Source organism: Platichthys flesus, chromosome 5, assembly GCF_949316205.1.
Source record: "Platichthys flesus chromosome 5, fPlaFle2.1, whole genome shotgun sequence".
Classification (NCBI taxonomy): Eukaryota; Metazoa; Chordata; class Actinopteri; order Pleuronectiformes; family Pleuronectidae; genus Platichthys; species Platichthys flesus.
The window spans coordinates 14,084,768-14,111,083 of record NC_084949.1 but is presented as its reverse complement, the minus strand read 5'-3'; the positions used below and the strand labels follow the sequence as shown (position 1 = coordinate 14,111,083).

Below are 26,316 nucleotides of genomic sequence, written 5' to 3'. Positions count from 1 at the left end.
TGGATGAACCCACTAACCTTGTGTTAGTGAACACTACTTTAATTTAAAGTGCCCTGGGTAGGCTGCGGCCAGCTGCCTGGGGGCTCTGCCTCTCAATGGAGATACCTTGTGATGGGACGAGTGGCTTTTTCACTGACACACACACACACAAACACATTTCTTTATTTATGCTCAATTTGATTTCGCCCTTTTGGTTACACTTTGCAGGCCGTTATCAGTTATCGACCATATCAAAGAGGGGATGTTCAGTAATAAACTTTTATAAGTCACATCCTTTTCTTCTCCCCTGGCCTCCATCTTCACTCATTTCTACACAGCACCTCCTCACTGCCGGTGGAATAGTTTGCTTTAAAAGGGTTTGTAACACTTGCAGAAGCATTTTAACTGCCTGCCTATGAAACCTAGGATGCATCATAAAAATATAGTGAATATTTATTAGGGTGAAAAAGTGTTGCAGAGTTAAGGATGCATCATTAATCCTGGGTAGGTAGTTCTGTCACTGAGACTGAGATAAGGTGAGGCAAGACTAGTTTGGTTGACAGAAGATCTCAGTAAACCTGATGTCACTCTGACTTCTTGCACTAACCTTTAGATATTATCTTTATTGTGACAATTAATTATATGAATGAATCAGGGAGGCAATAAAAAAAAGGATCAGTAAATGAGATCCAACAGAATATAACTTCTGTCATTAAAACATTTGCCTTTAACTTTGCATGACTGCAGAGTGTGCAGAGGATTCAGGGTTAAGCAGGCAATACAAACCAACTATTGTCACTGGGTGATATCAGGCCCCTCTATGTGAGATATTTATAGGACCCGACCAAAAGAATTTAAAGGCAATATGCTTTAAAAAGAGGTATTTTGCATTGCCTCTCCTCCGGTTAATGCCACTCTCCTCAGGCTGAAGCAGCTGATTTATTGACCACACGCTGCCGTGCCTGGATGTTTGAAACAGCGAGGGGATTTTTTAGCTCAAACATTTGATGGGCTTTGAACCACGAGACACGGCATGGCGAACGGGATGGAGACCTCATGACTGCCGACAGACGGGACAGGCGGGGAGGCACAGCCCCCGTCAGCTCTCTCTGTGGGACGCTTTTGTCTGATAACAGGTCATGCACCACACCCGATTTAAGTCATGTGCCCCTCGTTGCATGACGAGCAACACAAGACAACGAGGATGTGTTTCAGTTGTGTATGCGTTTTGTCTTAGGCGAGGACGGAGAGCGGTCGCGTTGACATTTGAGGCCCGGGTACATTTTGTGCTCATCCTCGTATATAAGCGAGACATATGTTTGTTATTTAAGTCCATATCCTTTTCTTGTCCTTCTGGTGTCTGTGTTTGTGGGTGTGTCTGCGTGCATGTTTCCTAAAGTATGAAAGCATGTGCTGGGGCAGGAGGTGAGGTGCTGTGTCCCTGCGAGTGGGTGTGCGGGGTCTGGGTCAAGGCTTTTTATTACTTTAAGACCATAACTCTGCTCCAGGGGACTCTTCCTCCACACCCACGCCTTGTTCTCTTACATCACTATTACATCACATTAACATTCCTGGGATTAATGTAGACACAAGTCTTATAGCTACTCATGTGCACACAGTATATCATGTCTGTGAGATGCATTTGTGGAGCCTGCGCTGAAATCCGTTTGTCAGCTCTCATGCGAGTGCTATATGTGGTGATGTCCATATGTAGCTCAGTTGTTAAAGAGATTGACAACAATGTTCTATAATCAGTCATTACATGAAATAATTCACATAGCTGCAGCCGCGTACCAAATTTAAAAGCTAATTCCCATTGACTTGTGAGATGTATATATAAGAACCATGCTGGGTTTGTCATCAGCTTTGAATGCTCCTAAAATCCTCAGAGTGATGGTTTACTCCTCTGTCGCACCGACCACCTCGTAAACTGGCGTCTCAGTGAAACATCTTGCCCAAAGGACCTGATGAACTCCAGAACGGACACACACATGTAAACTGTTTCATATTGTTTTTTAATATCATATTTTTATTGACTTTTACAGACATTACACACATGGAAATAGACAATAACAACAATAATAATCCAATGAAACCACAAAACATGCACCCATAACTTTCACAATCAAAGAAAGAGAAACATGTTCCACACACTTCACACATCCAACAAAGTGACATAATAATGGATCAAACAGGAAAGAAGAAAAAACAGATGCACAATCCAAAACATTCAAACAGCAACTGCAATGATTCTTAAATCGCAGAAACTCCTAAGAAGGTTTCAGCTCTGATTCAACAATCTCTGATATGAAACAGAGAACCTCTACTAATGCAAGTCCAGCACTGTAATGTAATGTAATGTAAATTCTCCTTAACCATTTGTATTGTTGTAGTTTAATTGATAATATCTTGGTAAATTATAGTTTTGGGCTTTAAAGGCCCCTTTTCCAAATCAGCTTCTTGAAAGTACTTGGATGGTCTTTGAGTTCGTCACGGGGGGGGGGACGACTCCTCATATCACACAGTGGTGGACTAAAACAATATTGAGGCCGGAAATTGGACTCCAGCACAGGCCACTCTGTTCAGGAGCTGACCTGACCACGACTTCTGTAGGCTAACCTTATTTATTGATGAACAGGTTCCAGACTTGTACATTTGGCCACTATGTTCATCTGAGAGGAAAATGATCAACATTACAAAATACGACCATAGGGACCCTCACAAAACCAACTCAAGAATAAACCATAATAGTACATGCAATAAAAGGCTGGACACCTGACGATTAGGATACACTTTTAAAAAAGATGACGAATCAGCTCAAATGTTCAAACGATTAACTTCATATTCAGAAAAATCTAAAAAATTCACACACACACACACACATTCCCTGAAACTCAACAAGTCTCAGTCAACACATTTTTCTGACCTTTTCATTTAATAGGGGCCTTTCTCTTTTTTAGTCTCTCCATCTCCGCTCCACCTTCTTTCCTTCTGATCACTGAGTCTACAAGTCGTTATTGGTGGAAAAACAGATGGCTGCTGTATGCGTCACAGAGAAACACGGTCGTCTTTGTCACGGCAGTAAGAGAAATTCATTCCTGCTGACTACATTATCACGTTGACTCTTCAGAGCGGATCCTCAGGCCTCTGGGAAATGTCCCGACCCTCCGCCACTGACATCACATCAAAGATATATTGAATACAGACATCTGACTCCTCCCCTTTGCGTTGACAAGTGTGAGTTTGGGGTTTTAGTTATGGTTCAGATATTTACATGCTTATGTTTTGATAGTATGAAATATTTAATTCCCGAAAATACGTATAACAAAAATATGTATATAGATCAACTTTAGCTTAATAGTGATTAACCAACATACCATTGCATTCCTAAAACATTGCCAGACTGACAGTGGTCAGATTGACAACAGAACCAGAGGTATGTATATATAAGTAGTGGCTAGCGCAGCCTTTAGCTTATCACAGAGGTGATAAGGGGGCTATGGACATCTGATAATCAGACGACTGAACCTTCTGCAGTTTTCACACGCAACAAAATGACATCACTTGAGGCAGTTTATCTGATTTCAGGCTGCTATAACTATTTATTTTGACTACAATCTCCCCTTTCAACCAAAAGTTGGCAGTGAATGTTGAAAAAAAAAAAAAAACTGAGGTCTGATCGATGATTTCGTTCAGGTGGATAGTGATGTTCTAATACTCAACCGTGCCTTTGCAGAGAATTGTTGGCAAACGCTTCAGTGCTGTTTGTCTGTGTACAACAGTTTCTTCTCCTTAGTAGTCAGGACCAAACACTGGCTCTGTTGGTGCAGCCACACAGGCCTTTTACCTAATACTTTGTGTGAGCTGAGAAAAAAACAGATGCCCAGACAGAAATTCATGTTTAAATAAAATAAATGTGTAAGGTCTTGGCATAATAGCACTTGTTTGAATAGTTGAGTTTACAGGGTAGAGACAATCACTATGAATCATCACATACGTTGCATCTTCAGACAATTTATTTGCTCACATGCATAGTTTTCAGCAAAGAAACATGGACACTGAACAAGGAGCTTGTGGGATCGATTCTCTTCAGCAAACACAGACTCCATGATTCACCTCAGGACCTTAGAGATTCTCCCCGAGCCACTATGAAGAAGATTTATTCTAGAAGCTTGGACTGACACACCTATGTGCAGCTGATACACATTTACTCCCTTCTACACAATATACTCTATATACTGCCATGTATTGATGCTTCTACTCTCACGCGCTCTCACACAAACACACACACACGTTCGCCCTCTGCTGAGCCCTAAATCACAGGCATGCTCGTGTCCACGTATGTTTACCCAGACCGATCAATCCAGCTGAATCTGCAGCTGCCGGACCTTGACCTCACACCAGCCCTGAAAGATAGAGCTCCTGAAGGAGGACATGCTCACTTTATTGCATCCGTGCAACATGGCACTCAAATTTATTTGGTTTCCATATGCAGGTCACTGTGAGGCTCTAACTTGAATAAAAGGGTTTGGGACTTAAGAAGCTGCACTCAGGGGTCTACCTCATATGTGAACTGATCCCATGAGGCTACGCTTTGTGTCACCGGAGCATCGTCATGTACAAGTACAAATTCATACACTTAAATATGAGTTATGTCCATGCATGTGCTTACGTGCATATATAATGTACAAGTTTAAGCTATCTGTATGAGTGATTCCCTAGTAGCATGTGTGTTTTACAAACATGGGTCGTAACTCACTCTGACTCTAAGCCGAAGCCCCTGGCAGGGAAAGCTCAGTGGGTCTGGCAGGTCTCAGCAGGGCTCTAAAGCAGCTCTGGAGCTCAGCTCGGCTCCGCTGGTGGCTGCGGGCCCTTCTCCATGTCACACTGAGGAGTTATTCAAGAGAACTCCTCACCGGGAGGCCTTTGGCATGAAAGCAGGACAATGTCACTGTGTCTTATTGTTGGCAGCCATGTTAGGAGGAGATGTGAAAGGCTATCAAGCTCAAAAGATGCACCGACATTTATACCAGTTGATTTGTACAGTGTTTGCAATTTGGTCACGATGAATAGTTCCAGGAGCACTGTCAGTCGCTGTAGACCTGCAAGGTCTGCCTCCGAGAGTAGGATAAAACCTTATTTAAACTTTCTTACCACAATATCCGCAAGCACCAGGAAGCAGCTAGCCTAGCTCCATCAAAGACACGAAACTAACTCCACGCAACTCCAAAAATCCAAGGATAATGTCCCCTGACAAACAATGGCTGCATGTTATATCACAGTCATCTGAAAAGAATCGGAATGGAATGTTTTTAACATACTGACTTCGAAGCTGCTATAACAAGAGGCAAACTCTTCCTCTCAACATGTCCTGGATCAATCACAATGCAGAATATGGCCTACTACCCAACTCTGGGTTTTTTACATCTTGACTATCATATAATTGAAGTATGTGACATTTAAGTTTGCTGTAAGAACTACAGGAGCAGCTGCGCCTGCGTTTTCTTAAATGTTTTAGAGCAGTACTGAATAGGCTTATTGTACGACTCATAACTCTCAGTCATCTGGCTGCCACTGGACCTGAATATGAATCATATGGCTGTTCCTTAAACCCGCCTCGAATGCTTTTAATTCCTCATGGGAGAATAGTTAAATAAAAAGGATTCACCATTGTTTTCTCAATAATTCCTAAATCTCAATATGATATTTTTAGATTGTTACTATGTTTTTAAATGCTGATCTTCATCTCATTAATTCACAGTGAGACTAATAAAATCCTTATCCCCGAGCTGCTGCATGTGAAACTCTACCCAGGCAGCCGGCAAAAGCTGCTGCGTCTGTGGCCCGGCACATGACCAGGACGGCACATGGCCAGCGACAGAAAGAGTGGATGAAATGAGGGCATGTAGACATGTAAAGTGGGCGAGGAGGTAACGTTGTGAGGAGAGAGTGAAAAGACAGAGAGGGGGTAAGTGGGAATGGATGAAGGAGAAATGGGGTGAGGAAAAGGGCGAGCACTGGTGAGTGAGTGAGAGAGACAGAGGTTGCGGCCTGGACTCTGACCCAGATTTTAAATATGGTCTCCGTCAACCTGATCTGACCATGCTGCTGTGTGGTCTTCCTTTCTTTCCATTCGCCACGGATGCAGGACGACCACACGCCTCCTCTCTGCACTCTGAGCAGTCACTTGACGAGCCTGTGAGCGTCGACCTGCTCGAGGTCTGACCACCACTAGATTATCTTTAATAAAAAAACACATTGTTCCTTTCACAGCGAGTGTACGCACTCATCAAGCAGGTATGACATCTCAGGCCTGGATGGACGCTGCCAGCCTAATGTAATTACAGTATTTTACAACAGTCTTTCCTCATTCTGAAGTGTTATGAAAAAAAGAGATTTAACACAGCCAGGAAAATTGCGTAAGACATAGAAAGAAATGGGCAGAAAAATGTACCAGGCAGAGAACACTGGGTGAGAGCTGAAGTCCTTGGCAGAGGTTGTTGGCATTTGTGTTTTGCTTTTTTGGGGTTATCTGGCAATGCCTGGGCCTGTTTGGTTATTTTATGGCAAAGCAGGAGCTACAACTAAGCCACTTCCTTTAGAAGAAGAAATCTGGATTTTCAGTGGTTGGCATAGTGAAGGGGGATTATTTTATTTTGAATAGCCAGTATTAATAATTCATAATAAAATCATATCAAATAAAAACCATATCCCTAAAGTCTGTAGTGAAGCTGCAATTCGAAATATTATTTTTTATTTGGCAAGTAAAAATGAAGCACGTATCAGCCTTTCTAGTCTTCCTAGGATGGCAAAGTGTCGGTGTGCATTTCTTGGATTTATAGCCCGCCTGCGTGGATAAACATGAGCGCACGCACACACACTCACATTCACACTCACACTCACACACACACAAATGCCTCCAGTGCTGTGTGTTGAGATCATTGGGAGTTAGGTGACAGATACTGAGAATGCTTGGACCTAAATTAAGCCCACTCCTTCATCAAAAACATCCTGCCATCCTGCGTGGTCTAAGAGTGTGGTGGCTTCCCATGAGGAAGAAGGATTTGGGATTCAGTGTGGGACCATCGGAGTTGTCTTAAAATCGAATATCAATGAAAATCTACCTGACAAGACGTAAATCATGTTCACGTTACGCAGCAAACAACGATGAATAATCATGAACCATTATGAGTGACTAATACAAACTGTGAATGGAAAAAACAGCTGAGTGTCTAACATTGTCCTTTATTATACGTTGTTGGCCCCAGAAGTTATAGCAAAGAGGATATGATGTGTTAAATAGGCGACAAAATGAAATATCTTAATACCTGGAATAAAGTTGAGCATTTCTGGGTTTGAACAATTTTAGGAACATTTTGGATAACGTAAGGACACAAGTCAACAAAATATACAACATAGGTCTGGTCATTTTAAGTCATTTTAATGAGGAATTGTGACATATTAAATCTCTAAGTTACAATATCTCTCTATGGTGCTATATTTAATTTTACTGAAGGAAGGAACTGCACCACACGGGTTCCTCAAACAAAGTTCTCTGTATAGATGCTGTACTGTAAATGATTACACAAGGTTCAGGCTGTTCATGCATCAACAAATACATGCACACAGATAACATACATGAAAAGAGCAGAAGTGGAGCATAACAGAAGAGCTAATTTTCTCAATTGCTTACAATGTAGACATTGTATGAACTTTCCAACGCTATCACGAGTCTGTAATGTACAGAAAAGGGTTTTAAAACATGCCAGTTCATGAAAAACATGATGCAGCTTATGAGTCCAGTCACTCATGAACACTGTTTGTAGCTGAAGGAACTATGACTACAGAAGAACTTCTTATGGGATTGGGAATAAATGTTTTTTAGCTCAGAACAGGCACTTTTTTTCTTTTTAAAAACAAGAACATTTAGATGTGGACTTTCAATGGAGCGTTTTTCCACTGTGTCGCTAATTTTCCTTTAAAGTAAAAGGTATTAGTCCTTCTTTCCATATGGTCATTGGGAAAATGAACTTATTCACCTACATGTATACACAAACTGAAGTAAGGCCCATATACAGTAACTGGGAGTCTAAAGAAATGGGCGGGAGCAGGGAGCCGGGGAGGTGAAGGAAGCCGTGAGGGAGGAGAGCTCTGCACCACTCTGCTCCAGCTCCACTTCCACTGGTGACCCCGTGGTTGTAAATCTGAGAGTAGAAGACCATACCTGACTTCTTCTCCTTGTTTTTTTTCCTCCCTTTTTTCTTTCCGTACACGGTATATATCTCTGACAAGGAGTGACTGTCAGTATTTAATGTGGACTCATTATATACTTTTGGCAGGTTACAGTCAGATGTTAATCTGTTTGACAAGCGAGTTCAGAAGGTGAACTCTCAGGGTTTGGTTGCAGATGTTTTGGACTTTTTTCAAGGAAAGCATGATATTTAACAGATACGGCCTGTCTGACACAGCAGCAAATGACTCTTCTCATTCCTCCGTGTGAACAGACAAACTTAATTAAGCTGTTCGACTGCCTTCACGTTCAACTTCAGTGAGCAGAGCTACATGGCCAAAATAGCATTTTTACTCATTAAGCCTCCACATCCTCTTATTTAAATCCACTCCAAAGCCTTCTGTGAGACAGTTGTCAGTAAGGGGGGGAAAAACGAAAGAAAAGAGGTGAAAATAGAGACGATTCTCGCTAATGCAGTCAACTTCCAGGAAACCGAGACTGTGACCAGTTAATTATCTTGATGCCTGCAACACACCACATCCCCCTGATCCTGAGTCAGCCAGAACACACAAAGAATAAGACGCTTCCCCAGCTAAGGAGACCACCAGTGAAAATTTGGTCGAGGCCAGCCAGAGTCCCCTCTTGGCTTAGTGGATGACTCTCAAAGTGAACCTAAACATATGTGTATGTATAAGACCTCATAATGTAACTGTCAGTACAAAATACTGAACTTCAATTGAGCCATAGATCACTGTGCAACTATCAAAGAGTAGACCACAAGTTGTCAGTATTCAACCTTTTATTTATGTAAATGTTCTTATTTTACTGACAAATATGCCGATAGCTACGTCAAAAAACGGGCTATATGCGTAACTGCTCACAGAAACACCTCAGCTGAAAACATCACGTGGAAGGTTTCCCCAGATCCAAAGTAAAATATTGAAAAGATTATTCTCTTCAGCTTTTGCTTTTTTTCTGTCCCACAAAGACCACATGTAATATATGCAGCCAAAAGGGATTTAATATGTGACTGTTCTCATAAGAAACACTGATGCATTTTATGACCTTTTTAAATTGGTACTATAAATAAAGAGAATGCTTGAAAATGGCTAAAAGGTTTTAGAAAAGACAAAAAAGGAATGTTATTGGTAAAACTGCCACGTAAGAATTATTAAAGCATATATGTTCTTCAGAAGTTTCAGAGGGATAGATTCCTATAAATATTCCTGTAAAAATAGACATCAAATATATGTTACAATCACAAACAGAGACATGTTTAAAATGTTAACATTGCACATGTACATGTAAAGTATAAACATTGCAGCATTGTGTTTCGGGCAAGAAGTCAATTGGAGAGTGGGCTGAGGTCAGTGTCCGTGTTTGGGAGTGATTTTGCAAGTATTAAGGAATCAAACACTATCAGGCCATTCAAAACCAAACCGAGCCGATGTGGGGACCAAAGGTGAGCTTCAGGCGCGATGGTAACTTGTATTATCACTCGTACTTTGCAATAGTGGTAATCAACCGACACAGTATCTGGGAACCACTTGCAACATCCCTGCAAATAGACTAGTGCGTCAGAATTTTTTCTGGCCTCCTCTCACCTAATTTGACAACATGACACATGTGACATATGTTCTGCAATGTTAAATATATAAAATAAAGTGCACAATCAGATATAATTGTGGAAGAACATCCTGCGTGCCAAGTGCAACTTGCGATCAGTTCCATAAATCAAATGGCCACCATGAGGTTTTTAAGAAGTTGGTGGTTAAGTGTAGGTTTCAGGTTACAAATAGTTTGCTTATATTTCAACCGGTCGAGCTTATTGAGATTGATGCACAGCCTGGACGCTAAGCAGTGCTAGAGATGCCAACTTCATTGGGTTAGAATCCCATGGGACATTAATGTCTTTCCATTTACGCTTGTTGAGTCCGAGGTTGGGTTTAATTTGACCGATGCTTGTAGGGGTGTTGGATCATTTAATGTGAGAACAAAAGAAGCTGGTAAAATCTGCAAGCATTCTTCAGACTAAAATAATATGATGGTTAATATGATGGTTAAATTTGTATAATATAAAAAGGTGTGTATTCAAGCTTTTGAATAATAAAACGAAGCCACCCAGGTTCTTGAATAGCTTAAATACTGTGTTGGCTCTGCAGTCAGCATTACAGCAGGTTCATATGGATGGGTGGAAATGGGGACGGCTGAGGTGAATGCACCTCCTCATAGAGCCATGGAAACAGGGGTAATGTTTATTCTACTATGTATATGTGCGTTTAAAGCACAGTTGATTTATAAAACTCTAGCTGTTGCTAAGGCTGCATTGGTGGAATAAGGACTCGATGCATGTTGCATTAATTTTAGCCTCTATCTCCTCAGCTGATGCTGCCTTGAGATGTCTTGTTTACTCTCCCCTTTGCTTAATACAGCCCAAGGCTGTTTGACAATTAAGAGAGTTTGAAATGTCCCCAGACATGAGTAAACACAGAGATAATGAGAGATCTGATGCAGGTATTCATCACCATATCAATAATTCTCAATCTGAACCGTCTCACTGTGTTGTAGTTCCATTTAAAGACATCAGTATGCCTCAAGGGAAGTTCAACAGTGTATGAAACCATCAACACGCATTTCAGAATTAATATCTAGGAGGGGGGTTGCATCTGACAACTTTACAGAACTGACAATCCAGCAACGTGCAGTGAATTGCCAGGTGTGCAGAGGTAAGCCTAAGGTTCTCAAGTTGTCACTGAATCTGTTTTCAGAAGTGACAGATACATTTTGCTGTGGACAGAGCAGTACTTTTTGCTACCTCTTTTACACCCTGAGATATATCAAGTGTCGGTCATTTGTTAGAAACGCCATCAACACAACAAATTGCCCAATATGAATTATGACCTTTTCCTGATTCTCACCTGGACTCACGCTGACATTTGACTATGGGACTGGCAAGAAAAGTTCTGAAAAATGGCCGGAGTAACTGACTCGTACATTGGCATTCTCGCTTAAAGCCCCTCTGTAAAATTTCAAGAAGATGCCTCGACTGCATGTCTGAGAGCAGCTTAGGTCTCTTTTAATGTGTACAGTCTGCTGCAACAGAATAAATGCCTTTGACTGTGTGCAACTTATCCCCATTGGATGATTCATTGTGTCTTGACCTTCTCTATGACAGCAGGCTTTTCACCCTGAATTCAAGTGCAGCCGTCCAGAACAGGCATAAACACTTTTCAGATGTGTCCAGACAAACTACTTTGTCAGAAGCATAATGAACCCTTTTGGCAATGGTGCTTTTTTCTAGATGTATGTTTATTCAACCTTTTGCAAAGAGTGGATGAGAATATTGGTGCCACTCTCGGCGTCTATACAGTAAATGTAGCAGTAGCATGTGAGCACCAGCTGGAGCCAGCAACCTGTTAGCTTTTCGTTTTGTAATAAGACTGGAAACAAGGAAACGTCTAGCATGGCTCGGTCCAAAGGATACAAAATCCATCGTACTACCACTTCCAAAGATCACAAATTATATCTTGAATCTGTAGTTGGTACCAAAATCCAAGCGTATTAAAGTGACATGTTGTGGTTTTCCAGGGATTAAGTGTGCGACTATGTCCTGGCTGGGTTCTGATTGCCTGGCTACCTCACGGTGACAACCAGGAGATGAATGTGCTCAACCAAGACATGGAACATAAGCTACTGGGAAACCATCAAATTGAGTTTTTACACTTCTGTGTCAGTACAGATTACACAACTGAAATATAACACATTAATCTGCCTGCTTTTACGTTGGTGTAGAGGTGTTCACGTCTGATGGCGTTGGCTGGATGCGTAGTAGCTTGTTGTTTAACTGACAAATATGGGCGCCATTTTGAGCATATCATCGACAACTTCAGCAATCCAGCAGATTTTCCGGAAAAAAATTTTCAACTAACGATTTTCACGGAGGTAGTCACAAGTCATGACAATGAGAGCTAGTCACCATCAACCTGGTATAAGAATATGCATATACTGCTCTTGCATGTAGTCATACTGTATGCGGTGCAGTTTTTTTTTCTGTTCCCACATCCTTACCGCCCAAAATAACTCGTTCAGTATGCAGAAGAGATGAGTCAATACAAAAACAGCCAAGTATGACAAGAAAAACACAAGAGGCATGAAGGAAGAAAAATAAAACACTGTCAACCCAAATAAGAGCGTCAAAAAAAGCACATCTGAATATTTGGGATGCAGATGTAACAGATATTTCCCAAACTGTTGGTTTTGGATTGAGACCACCGCTCCGATGCCCAAGGAATTAGAATGAGGTTCCAAGAGGACCCATTGCTCTGGGTTTAAAGTCGCCTTAGGCCTGACTTGTCACACTGTGGCTCCCATCACTCTTCTGCCAACACAAAGCATCTCTTCATTCAACACTTAAAAATATAAATATATAAATATACTCCTTACGCACTTCAGCAGTGTTCTCATGTCCCAGAGCTTACATTGACAAAACCAACGTAGATGCTGATATTTCACAGACCTGTCAGCGGCACATGCTCTCTGCAGATCAACAGTACTCGCATACAACACCACAGAGTATCAAGGACAGAAAAAACACATGCACTCGCACGCAAATTCCCTTTCTTCTGCAAACCCACTATGGAAGGATCCTGCCGCCCTTGTGACTGAGGATTTTGCCAACATAAAGACAGAGAAAAGCAGCAGTTGATGTTTTCCAAGTAGCTTGAATAACTTCCATTGACAGTTTCGATAAAAGCGGAAAACCTCCTCTCTGTAATGGAAGGAGGTTTTTTCGGGGGGGGAGATGGCTTTTCCCTTTTCGTAATGTCCTCGGAGCCAGTCTTTGGCACCGAGGACCTCTGGACTGGAGGCTGTTGGCTGGAGCCAGAAAATGGGCCTTCGAATGAGCTACGGCCAGTATAAGAAACGATGAGAGTGACCATGAGGCTCTATCATGCCACTGATTAGCTGACATATGTTAGCTTCGTCCCCTTGTTCGCTTCAACCGTAACAGAGGGGGAAACAGCGTCTCACCTCCACTGCTGTCTGTTTTACATTTTAAACAACACAACAGCAGACCATTAGCCCCCTGAGCTCACTGGAGGGCTGTGAAGCGCTGGGAGCAGGAAGCAAAGTGTCCGCCTTTCCATTGTGCCGACTGAAGAGCATGGTGAGATGAAACGCAGCCGCAGCGCAGGTGCGTTTGGTCAGATTTGGCTGAGGAGCGGCTTCTTTGGCAATTGCTCTCTGTGCCAAAACAAACACCCTTCTTTTTTTTCTCCTCACCCTTTATACACATATACACGTCGACAACACACACAATCACTCGCTGACTCCACATGACTGTATCTGCAGTTTCAAACCGACATCTGCCAATCGCCCTGCGGAGCTCCTTGTTTCTCAACGCGGGGCAAACGAACGCTGAGCCGAGTTCAACAGATTTTGTCATGCAAAGAGAAAAGTACCGACGAGGTGTGCCAATGTGCACCGTCGATCCACGGAGAGCCAAGAAACAACAGGGCACCAGAATGCCCCGGGTGGTGGTGGGCAAGAGCGAGGGGGAAACATGTTTTTCCTGTACATGTAGCACCACCTACACTAGATGTTCTCCTCAGACTATCAGGGAATCACACAATACAAATTATCTGCACGCTAATATAGGGAAAGGCCCTCTGCTTATGTATTCGCAAACATAATCACAAAGACAAACAGCTGCTGGCAGCCCGGTGCGGAAAAGTTCAATACCTTTGAAACAGTTTGACATTCCATATGAAAAGCAAACTGTGAATAATGCCAGGGTCAAAGTTTGAGGGTTAATGTGTCTGGTTGTGTGCACTTGTGTGTGCACGTTTTGCTGGGTACACATCTGTGATTACACAGGTCTGAGTCCTGAGTCCGAGATCTCCTTTCCCTATGTGTGTGTGACAGAAAGAGACATGTTCCCTGCTCCTATTGCTGAAACCTGGCAGTTATGTGCAGTCCTTAGTTTAACCTTTCACCTGCCTATCACCTCAACGTCCTGCAGTGCACTGCACAGCGCAGTTTATTTTATTTGTTTACAATTCCAGCAAACGTCTGCCAGATCTTTTGAAAGGGTGCAACTGGAATCTGTTTACTCCACAGACAATCTGCTGATGCTGGAATCCATAATTGGATCTCTCCTATCAAACAGTTGGTGAAAGGCCCGGAACTCCATCACAACAACGTTCTTCCAAACTTTTTACTAACTGGAGGGTCTCTAACAAAATACAGACCTACCAAATTGGGTTACACCATTAAAACTTGAAAGATATCTTCACTATTAGAGACTTCAGATCAAAGTCACTGTAGCATCACAGGTTCTAGCATTACATCCAAAATATAACAGTTTCAGGGGAAGTCAAAGGACATATTAAACTTTACTGCCAATACTTTGGAAATATTGGTATCGTTTAGTTTTATGTGCATATATGTAGAGTTCATGGTGTCCATGTAGTTTAAATAAGAGGGAAATAGATCATGTTATCCTGGCTCAAGTTATTTGATCATTTACATTATTTATACTCAGGAGGCATTTCAGCCACATCTGTCTCGCACCTTTAGTGGAACAGATGTGCTCCTAATTGAATCAAAACAGCTTTCTACACAGGCAGCTTAACAACGCTTACAATCTTTTTGTAAAGATTGTAAAGACCTGCAAATAATCGTTTTCTTCAGTTTTACACACATTCACTTTTCGTGTTGGGATTAGTTTACCTGTTACACATGGCAGCTACTGGCAGCTTGAATATGTGATGCAACCTATTTTACACGAGCAATGCCAAATGCTTTAATTTAATAAACTGATTATTACAGCTAGGCCTCCAGTTTGAACCCCTCGAGAGGATCCACAAAGGCAGCGGACAGCAACAACTGCATCCCATTAATATGGGTGATTACCAAGAGAGGGGGAATAACCATTGCAGATATGTGATGGCAGATTACACTCCTCTCTGTTTACTCTGCTCATACCAGAGCCAGGTTTCACAGGCTGATTGGCTCAGAGCAGGTCAGGGGGGTTCGTTCTCATTTTTTTGAAAGAGCGGTGCTGGAGGGATTCACACAGGGAAGGTCTGCTCCGGTTTTTCTTGCCCTCGCCCTTTTGTCTGTGGTGTTTGCTCTGGATTTGAGTATTTCTCATGTTGTGCAGTTAGAGCGGCGTCAGTCCACACCTTAATGGCAGCCTCCGTGAGCGAGAGAGATCTGGGACTGTGCCGCCACTGGTGAGGGTGGGGTGGGGTGGGGGCTAAACTAGTCTTAAGGGTGTGCCGCTTTCACCTGTTGAGTCATGCCAGCACGATTTACTCATCAGCATTGTTTTTTTGCTGCATGTGCATTTAAAAGTTTCAAAATAGGTTGTAGCACACCAGAAGTCAATGTGACAGGTGCACAGGATATAAGTAGCATAGACACATGGATTCATTCAGCATGAAGCCGACCTGGGTACATTTGTTCAAAGTCACACAAAAACGTTCTGCTGACTCCTAGGCTCTGTGTCATGGATTTATCTGCTAATGCTTAATTCCCCGATACCACCACACCTTCAGCTGAGGTTTGAACAGATGAACAGACGCTGTGATGCCCTTTCACCCATTTCCATTATATGACTTGTCATCACCCCGGGGCGATTGTCATTGTCAATTCATCACTGTTAAGTTTCATGTATGTTGCCATGAACAAGCTCTTTTGTAAGTGGATCTACGGAGAGAGACAAATAAGCTGCTGGGCTGAAAACCCTGTCACTGAGAGCTCAAAACCCAGCAACTTAAGAAAACACATGCAAATAGACACAACACAACCAAATCGCACAGCACAACTTGAAAACTCACAACACATTGAAAGTGTTTCCAGAAGACACTAAAAAGCGATGATCATGGATGGGACCCACTTTTTGCCACGGTTTGTGAATCATGGATAGTAGTGGATGTTGGAAATCCCTCAGCGTTGTTGAAAATAATAAAAATAAATTTGCAGGCTAAAGTGTTCCAGTCGTGTTCATTACTTTTATGTATACCCTGGAAACACTTGATGTGTTGTGCTGCGAGTATGTGGTTGTGGTTGTGTTCTCTATTTAGCATGTATGTGTGGTCAAATTGACTTTTTCTCCATTTGCATGTGTATCAATTGTGTTTTCTTAAATCGTAGTGTGTTGAGCTCTCAGGACCACAAATAAATAAAGCCTTTTTCTGTTCCCTCCTTGAAAAGTGAATGCCTTATTTGGAGCAATAACAGAGTGGCCTTCACTGATAACCTAATGGACTGAAGCGACTGTTTCTGCTCAGAATGAATCAATATTTACATCAATAATACTTCTCATTTCTCATTTCTGATTATAACCAAGACCCCCAAACTCAAGTCTTTCTCGAAACTTCAGCTGCTACTAAAGAAAAACTCAAGCTGGATTTTCTTGAAGCTGAAATAAAGCTGGTCAGGGGGGCTGCTGCAGCCTCTGCTAAAGTTCAGACGACTCTGTCAGATGATGGCACAGTATTTTCAACATGCACCCATCAGTCACACAGAGGCTGCACAGAGCCAGCTAACCAAGAATGGAGACATTTAGTTGGGGGGGCGGAAATGTCGTTTTACTCGCCTCTGCTGGTATGGAGTCCACTTTGCTAAGAGGGTTAAAACTCATGTATTGTCATTTGTCCCTCATGACGCCCTGAGGTGGCCAATCTACAGGGGCCGCATTAAGAAGGGGGGGGGGGGGGTCATATTGAAAAAAAACCTTCTTGTGTCAATTTGACCTGCGGTTCACCCTGATCCCTATCTCCCCTCTGTTCCTCGGCTGGTGAGGGCGAGGCTGGTCGGCGTTCAGCTGGCGCTTGGGGGAGAGATGTTGGCTGAGTAGCAGCCATGGGGGGAAGCACACTGTCAGTCCTGTGATAGCCGTATGAGATTCCACATGCTCTGATGAGTAATTCCCCCCCATTCACCATGTGCTTCATGGCCCTGAGTCATCCTTCCACACTTTCCCTCACTCCCTCTCCCCTTGTCAGTCTGCCTCTCTCTCTCTCTCTCTCTCTCTCTCTCTCTCTCTCTCTCTCTCTCTCTCTCTCTCTCTCTCTCTCTCTTTCCCCTCGATGCAGAGAGGAATCTTACTTCCTTTCTTCAGCAGCAGCCGTCCCACAGGGAAGCTCAACAGAATAGCCTCCCTCCGATGACTCATTCAGCAACATCGAGAGCTCCGCTCCACACCATTCGCTCTCCAACCACGACAGCCCACCACACCACACCCAGTCCTCTACGGCCCGCTTGTCTGGATGTCTCTATTTCTATTTATCTGTTGTCCTGTATCCCGCGGTGTCCTCTTGCCTGTCTGCCTGGTTGCCATTTTCTGTCTGTCCGTACGGCCGCTGTCTGGTCAAGATTTATCATTGTTTACGTCTCTTCACACTCCTTTCTGCTTCCCCGTATTTCCACCCGCCCATACTGTATATCTTCATACCCTCTGAATTTGTTTTGTTTATTTCAGTCAGTCTGTCCCCTGGCACACGGTTGCAAAGTCAAACTAGGCTCGTGCAGAGAAGTAAAAACAGTGCAAGTCATACGTTCGACTAAAGTAAACATTGGTATTGTTAGTAAAGACAAACCTTTCAGTCGACCTGTGCAGTTCCCAGATGAAGTTGTTAACATTTCCATATTGTCGATCATTTGGAACCGTAAACATGTTATGAAACTTTCAACAAAGGTTACTCTTTGCTTTCAGCAGCTCCCTTGATGCCGTCTGCTTCCAACCATGTGTTATCCAATTCACTCAGTTCTGTGACTTCTACCATTGGTTTAAAAACCTCTGAATTAAACACATATATATAACTCACGCATATACGCTGACTCGCTCTCTGGCCCTGCAGTGCAACAGGTTGCTCATAGTGAATCCCTACACGCTGCTTAGAGATCCTCTCCATGTTGCATTCTGGGATTTGTTGACCATTGCAAGAGCAATAAGGATTTTTAGGGGCATTATGACTGGGTTAATGAAACACAGCTGCCCCTAAAAGTCCCTCACTTTTCTTGCTGCCTTTTCTTTCTCCCTCCCTCCCTCCATGGCTTAATCTTTGGATGTCTCAAACTTTTGAGATCAAACTACAGCGTTTGCAGGCTCCATGAGAGCTTAGCTTTGGTGTCCGTTCAAGTCATGGCTGGGGAATTGTAACAACCTGGAGTGACTACAGCGTCTGAAGTTTGACCTTTTTCACGGAGCTGGGTCACGCAGGATATTTCGTCAAAAAAAAGCAAGCAAGCGTTCCAGTATTTGTGAATTGTATATTTATAATGGCAGAGTTTTATTGGGATTTGCTGTGACGTTTTTAAAGCGGGTTGAATGAGTTCAGGGCACAATTTCCAAGAAGGGGAGCTCGTGTGTTCATTAGAAGTTCAGCTTTCACAGGAAACGTAAACACAATCTGAAGCTTTTACTCTAGCGGAATGGTCTATATGATACTCACAATATCGTACACATGCGCCGCTTGTGACGGTCAATTTGAGAACCAAGCGAACCCCGTGACCCAGAGCGCAGGAGCCACCTGGGGAGATGCGAGGAAAAGTCTATTTAAAGCGAGTCTACAACTCCGCTAACAAATGGTGTGAGGAGAGAATATGAGGCAGGCACGGTGGGGGGAAAAAAACCAAGATGTAAGCAACACTGTGCAGCAAGTGGTGAGATGAGTCCAATTGGGCCTTTTAAACAATGGCAAATGCCAGTGCGAGAGGCTTGGCAGGCGGCTCTAGCCAGCGCTGTTTAATATCACAACTTTAATCAGCACACTTGGTGACTATCCCAGAGCTCCCCGTAGCCACGCTGCTTATCCAAACCAGGCTCATTCCACCAAGCCTCCCTTACTAGGCCCTCCGCTCTCACTCTGGCACGGCCTTGCACGCTCCTGCAGCATATATGGACTTTCTGCCTGGAGCGGGTTTATCTGCTCTCTGTGATGTGTCATTGCGTTTTAGTGGGCTTCTCCCGAGGCACTCGGCGACTATATAGCTGACTGCATCCCGACGCATCTGAGGTGGGATAGAGACGCATCCAATTTTATATATATTAGGGGGTTAACCATGTGACCTCAAGGATGTTAAGGGTGACTCAAATATGTCCTACGTGTAAATGTATCAATTAGCGTGACGATGTATTCTATAGCTAAAAGAAAGAAAATCGAACCGATGTGAACATATTACTGACAGAACAAGAAATTGGCAGGCGGGTAAAAACAAATGACCTGCCACTGACGTGTAATACACAACCTGCAAATAACTAATGCTCAGGTACTAATATCACAGTATTAACGCTGACAGAGAGATGGATATAACGTCTCCCCACCTGCTGGCACGTGCTCCGCTCGCAGGGCTGTTTTGAGTGTGTCTGAAACATGGCGGGGGTCTCGTGTGTTTTTAAAATTAAAAAATCCCATGCTTCAGCGATTGTCTCACCTACGTGTCACTCGCGGCACAGAGATGGCACCACGGGCCCTCCACTCTATTAATTACATAGAGAATCTAGTGTCAGGATGCTAAATTCATTAGTGAGGTATGTACGGCACGCTGGGGTCAGGACAGATATAGACGCGGGCCTCCAAAACAACTTCTTCTCCACTTGACACACTTGTTCAACGTAATAGACTTTGGCACTTTTTTTGAAAACTCTGCCTCTAATTTTTTTTTTTATTCGGGAATGTTTTTGTAGAGCTTATGCCCAAAAAATTTAACATTTCTTTTAATTAAATTGCTCATCGAAATTCAAGGAGGGAGGGAGGAATTTGCTTGTGACTGCACTAATTCAAGATTTTATCATGTGCGGTCTTTGAAGGGAGATTAATGAAATAACATGAACTGATTCTCATCGGAAGTTAAACTTTATTCTTTATTTTTGTATCGTTTGCCCTATTTTTGATGGAGCGATGGAAAAAAAGCTTGGAATATGTTTGATTTTTATTGAAAAACTATTTATCCAAAACTGCTCAGCAGAATGGGGCCAGCTAAGGAAAAGCAGAGCCACTCTTTTTGACTTGGCTGCTGAGAGTTGTTCATCACTTTAGTGAGAGGACAGCCGCTGCTCTGGATTCTCTGTGACACTGTTGAGAAACACGCTTCTCTTTTAGCTTGGGCGAAGGATTTTCAGTCAAATCATTTTGTGGTGACATTCAGGGTTTGAGCCTTTGAGCTATGAAAAACTGAAGTTGGCATACCTTTAATATGCATGGTTCTCTCTTGATTGAGCAGTGTATCTAATATATCGTAATGTATTACTTGTGGTTAACATAAGTCCATATGGTTTTTCATATTGACTTTATAATGACCCTATCGTCCTAGAAGTTTCTTGTATTTAGGCTTGAAAGTTTATTTGTAAAGTTTTTTAAATATATATATATATATATATATATATATATATATATTATCGATAAGGCTATAATGATCTTAAATTACGTTTTTACATGGGTGCTTTACAGTGAGACTTTCTCCTCTAACATATCACTCTAGATGAGTGATTACCCGTTTGTCCTTTCCATCAAAACCTCCCATCTCTTCCATATGTCCTGTGGTTTAAAAGATTCGTGTGCAGCTCAAGTCTATAGTCTGATCTGGGGGAACACATGAGCCAGAAACTGGGACTTTGTAGGCCAGTTGAATTAACTGAGGACTCACCTTGCCCGCAAAGACCCAGCCTCTGACGCACAACATCATCATGCACGCTGAGGACCACCTCCCGAGGTTTACCTGTGGCTTCTACAGACGACTTGTTTCTACCACAGCATTTTAACTTCCGCAACAGGTAAAGGAGGGAACGTGAAGGGTTTACGCGCCGATACATACCCACAGATCTGCTGCCTGGAGAAGAAGGTGATGCCCGGTCGGTGTTACCTGCGCACCGGGCAGGTGTCAGCATCCCGTAGCCATATGGTGTGTGTGTTGGAGGGGGGGGGGGGGGGGGGGGGACCTTGCGTTAAAAAAAAGAAAGAAAAGAAGCGCCGACTGTCTGGCAGCTTGTCTGGCTGCATGGAGGAGATCGTCTGCAAGCGAAGTTGAAGTTCACCCAGCACCACCAGTGGCGCCCCCGTCCTATCTGATCCCTTGGTGCGCCACGCATCGCACATTGAGCAGGATTATCCCTTTGAGGGTGGGAGGACAAATAATTGTCTTTGGAAATAAGTCGGACAGTCACTGGCCTATGTCCCCTCTGCCCAGGGAGGAACAAACTGTCGAGCCTTGTGCCAGTCTCCCCCCTATCTCTCTCTCGCTCTCTCATGCGCTCTCTCTTGCTCTCCCTCCCTTTAAAGAAAAGCTTCCCCACCGAGAGATCCCCGGGGCGCCCCCAGCACACAGCCAGTCACCCAATATCCATTAAGGGATGACAGCCGGGACGACAGGGAGACGAATGGAGATAGCGGTCGGCTGCTGCCATGCTGCTGCTGCTGCAGCCTCGACACAGTGAGCAGGATATTCCCAAACAGCTGGAAGGAGCTGATATATGGTGCTGCGCCCTCGTGCTGGGCCCTCCCCAAAATGGACCGGTGCTAAGTGGTAACCTGGTTATTTTCAGCGCGTCATTGGCTCGCCTCCAATTATAGGTTTCCGTGGGGGGGCGCAGCAGCGTGGCACCGTATTTCCAATTATTATGGACTTTGAAAAACACGGCGGAGGGCACTCACATGGAGTAGTGTCCGAGCATGTGGGTTTTGCCTGGAACTGCGCTCATTCCCGCGGTGCGTCGGGCTCCCTCAGTCCGTTACGCGCCAGCCAGGTCCCGCGCTGCGCTCCGCTGGGCTGCGTCTCCGGGTCGGGCTGCTCGTCTGCGGTGCGCTCAAGGTGCTCCCCTCTTTTATCGATGCTGCTCAGGGGACTTCATGCATCCCAGGTTCATCACACACCTCTTCCCCGTTGCCTCCCAGACCAGCAACATGTGAGCGTGCTGCGCCTCCTGGTGGCGAACGCGCGCCCTGGCACACCATTGTGCGCGCATGTGGCGAACACGAGCTGTATTGTCTTGTGCAAATGAGTGAGGGGGATCACGTGAAGCAATAACAGCGTGACAGCTTCAGCCTGCGGGAAAGGATTTAATCAGTGCCTTTATATCTGATTTCTATGAAGTAAGCAAAGTTTACGTAGATGTATTATATATGTTGTATTATGATATGTGATATTGGGTTGTGTTATAATATAATACAACAGATCTATAATCTGTTTCTTCTCTGTGTCCTTTTGCATTTATCCTAATCTTTTATTTCACCTTAGGTACATATATTCTGTTGTTCTCGTCTGAATTCTCCCTATTTCCTAGAAGTCTTTTTTAAATTATGTTCAAATCTGAATTTTTTTGCATGCTCTTGTTATATTCAGATATTTTGCATTCTGTTGTAACCCACTGTCATACTTGCTTTATATTCTGTTCAGCTGGATTCAGTTCAGTGTGCTTTGTAGGCATGGGTGTCAGGTGAGCGATGCCTTAACACCAAGGATTCAGTCCAGTTCCACAGTGAAATATGAGATGAGAATGATGGCAAACATGTGTATTGTGTGCGTGTGTGTGTGCGCGTGTGCGTTTGTGTGTGTGTGTGTGCTACAGTCACATACTTTGCAGCTTAGTTTAAGAATTTAAAAGTCTGTATTGTCATAAGTACCATACATGACATTTTCTTTACTTTAACCTCTCCTAATGGACTATGTTGACATTAATCACGCTCTGTAAACTTTTTTCACATTTTAAGGTACATCATCTCCCTCTCATCCCAGGCTCTTCTCTCCATTGGTTGCTGTTGATTTTCATTTCCATTCATCTCTATTTTATTCTATCAAACAACAACTGCATCCACTACATCCTGTGGATGTACGTTACAAAACTTCCTGTGAAGTATTGTTCGACTCTTAATCCATTTTTGCAATATTCAAATCTTATCTTATCCACTGCATGCCTTATGACTGCATACCATGTCCTACTGTGTAATATGTTGCAAACTTATATTTTCTGTTTTTCTGTACTTACATGTTCTGTCTACTTATATCTTTACACCAGGGATCAGAGAGAAAAATCATTTCACTCCCGTATATGTCCTGTACACATGGCAGAATTGACAATAAAGTTGTCTTTGACTTGACTCTATTTTATTCTATTCTATTATCATATTTATATTCCATTCTATTGATATGTGTCTTTCTATCCTATTTTCGTTATTAACACTCTATCGATGATCTTACAACTGTTGTGAATATGAATATATTATATCATAATTTAATCCCATTGTATAGATAGTTTACTTTTCTATTATTAAGGTTGCACTTCGTTTTTTTAAACATATTGTAAAATATTCTCGTCTATTCTGTAGCCTAAGTTAAGCTCTACTTCAGTGCCTGTAGTGACGCTCTCTCTCATTTGGCATTCAGCTGCTTCAGTGTCGGAAAGCGGAAATTGTCTTGTTTTTATCAAAATAAAATAAAAATAGAAAATAAACTTTTTTATTCTTTTGACGCTTTACGTTTTGAAACAATTGTAACGTCACACCACCTCTCCCGTACACATTTAGAACATATCTGTCAACCTAAACTCGTGCCATTTATATTAATAGGCGGTTTTAGCTTGTAGGACGAGACCGGAAATGACTTGTATGATTTTCACTGACTTGACAGCCAATAGCAATGTCCGACCAGCAGGTCTGTGACAGGAACCACAATACTCCTTCGAAACAAGATCCTCCACCACACCATCTACAGCAGGACGGATGTTCTTCATCATCCTCACCCTCCTCTTCCACTCAGTAAAATCTGACAGAGGGAGGTGAGTTCTGATCCGGTCACTCTTCGTCTTAGTGCGTGTGTGTACGTGTGCGTGTGTGTGAGAGAGAGAGAGAGAGAGAGTGAGGGAGAGAAAGAAACACTCTCTATCTGTTGCTCTGCTGAGTTTTGAGTTTCCCTTCCGAGCAGCCTAAACGTTAAATCACGTGAATCCACTGAGTTCATTTATTTATACTGCAATGACGTCAGCAGGAGAGAGAGAGAGAGAGAGAGAGAGAGAGAGAGAGAGAGAGAGAGAGAGAGAGAGAGAGAGAGAGAGAGAGAGAGAGAGAGAGAGAGAGAGAGAGAGAGAGAGAGAGAGGGGGGTAGGAATGTAAAGACCCTGTGTGGGTTGGTGTGTGCGTGTGCGTGCGTGCGTGTGAAACTGACCACTGTACTTCTAGCACTGGCAACTCTCACAGAAAATCTGTGGCAAAACAACTGATGAATATCCGGCAGTGCAGAGAGGAGAGTGTGTTGTCCCTCCCCTGTGGCAGCAGGGTGCAGACAGACACACGGTGCCTTGCTCACCCTTAATCTCCTGTTCCAATGAGTAACAGTTCACCTGTCACCTTCAAACGACATCTCTCTCATCAGTGTATATACAGTAGGTGACATGCACGCTGACACCTCAAATTTTTCATAGAACTAGACAACGTTGGTGCGATCTGAATCCAGCTCACTGATGACTTTCAACATGGCTACCTGGAGAGAAGAAAGGAGGCATGATAAGACAACTGTTTGTGATCAGCTTCATGTTCTGATGGCGCGGACAGCACCTGAGCACAGGAGTTTCAGTCATCTACCTCAGCCTCAGCGTTCTGGTTCAACTCTTGAGTTCTTCCTAAGGATTTTCACAGCCACCTTCTCTTTGGTTCCTGAGGTTCACGGACTCGACAATTGTGGCAAAGACGCCTTGCCCTATAAAGTCCAGGATCAAATACGAGGAAGAGCTGCTGTGAAGCGTTTCTCCGCCCTGAACTTAACGTTCTGTCAGTGCGACAGTGGAGAGAGATGCTGGAGACAAACTATGTCATTGTGAGAGATTCGTTCAGTCAACACAATATGAACAAAAGCACAACCTGAACTAGGAGTCTTTGTATTTCTGCGGATGTCATTTTAAGACCAGGTGAAGACTAAAAACATTACCAACATTGTGTTGATTTCCTGATGACTAAAATTATTTATGTTTTCATCACACAGATCAGACACGATAATGTTGATGGTGTGATAAAACAGCAAAAACATCATAGGCCTCAAGTAACACACAATGAGTTATCCTTTCTTGGACATGAAGCCAGTGAAAAAGGTGACACGCAGCTGCTCTGTTGTGTGTTACTGTGCATTTAAAGGGATAGTTCAGTCAAAAAATTTAAATTAACTCATTATCCACTCACCACTCTGCAGAAGTGCTTGAATCCACAAAATAATTGAGGAGTTTCAGGGGTAAACAGGGTTGCAGCCAAATTAAATTAAAGCAACTGGTGAGAAATTCTTAAAACTAGAAAAAAAAATAGAGAAAAAAAATATTATTGTGATTTTAGGGACAATCAGTCAAAAGCAATAATGTAGTTACTAGATTACAAATCGAAGATCCATGAGTTTTATGCAAAACAATAATTGACTCCTGTGCCATTAGAAGTTTCTAACAGACAGTTTTAGTTGAATCCACAAACAGTCGTGGTTCATGGTCATATACACTCATCTGTGGTTGACGTGTTTAAGAGGCCGACACATTGCCCACACATGACTCTCCCTCCTCACTCCTCTCTGTGTGTGTCACCCTCTTCTGTCAGCAGCGGGTGCGTCCTGCGCCCGGCTGCAGGCGGCCCTCTCGATGGTCTCTCCTACCATGAAAGCGGTGGTGGATGCCGTGTGGGCGGTGTGGAGCATCGGGGCCTCCATCTATGACTACATCCACACCAACGCCATGGAGGAGCGCATCCACGCCCTGGAAAACGTCATCACCATCCACCAGTGTGTGATCGGGCTGCTGTCTGCCGGCGTGCTGACCCTCTTCACTTACATCCTCTTAAAGAAGCTCTGAGGAGGTGTGAAGGGGCCTGCTGGAGCCGACGTGTGAGAGGTGGAATCACCAGAATCATACACTGACATTGACTGTGGTAAAACAAACACTGATCAGACAGATAAAGGGGAAAGTTAGACTTTGGGCACTTTAGACTTGCTCATAAGAACTGGAAGGTACAAGCAGTTCTCAATGGAGCAGATATATAACATTTAGTTAATATTCTTTTTAAAGCTACTGTTTTAAAACCTCATTCCAGTGTTTGCACCTGTTTTGGGGGGAAACACTGATGTGGATGTTGTCT

General features: G+C 43.2%; 1 long non-coding RNA gene across 2 annotated transcripts in view; it reads right to left on the bottom strand.

Annotated features, from left to right (window-relative positions):
* Positions 1 to 22,021, bottom strand: part of LOC133953332 (uncharacterized) — a 28,968-nt gene extending 6,947 nt beyond the window's left edge. The window contains exon 1 of one of the 2 annotated variants that reach the window (XR_009920684.1): positions 21,871 to 22,021. This is a non-coding gene — a long non-coding RNA (uncharacterized LOC133953332). Of the gene's footprint in view, positions 1 to 18,672; positions 18,752 to 21,870 lie in introns of those variants that run through there. The other variant, XR_009920685.1, reaches the window with a different exon arrangement.
* Between the last annotated feature and the right edge of the window lie 4,295 nt (positions 22,022 to 26,316).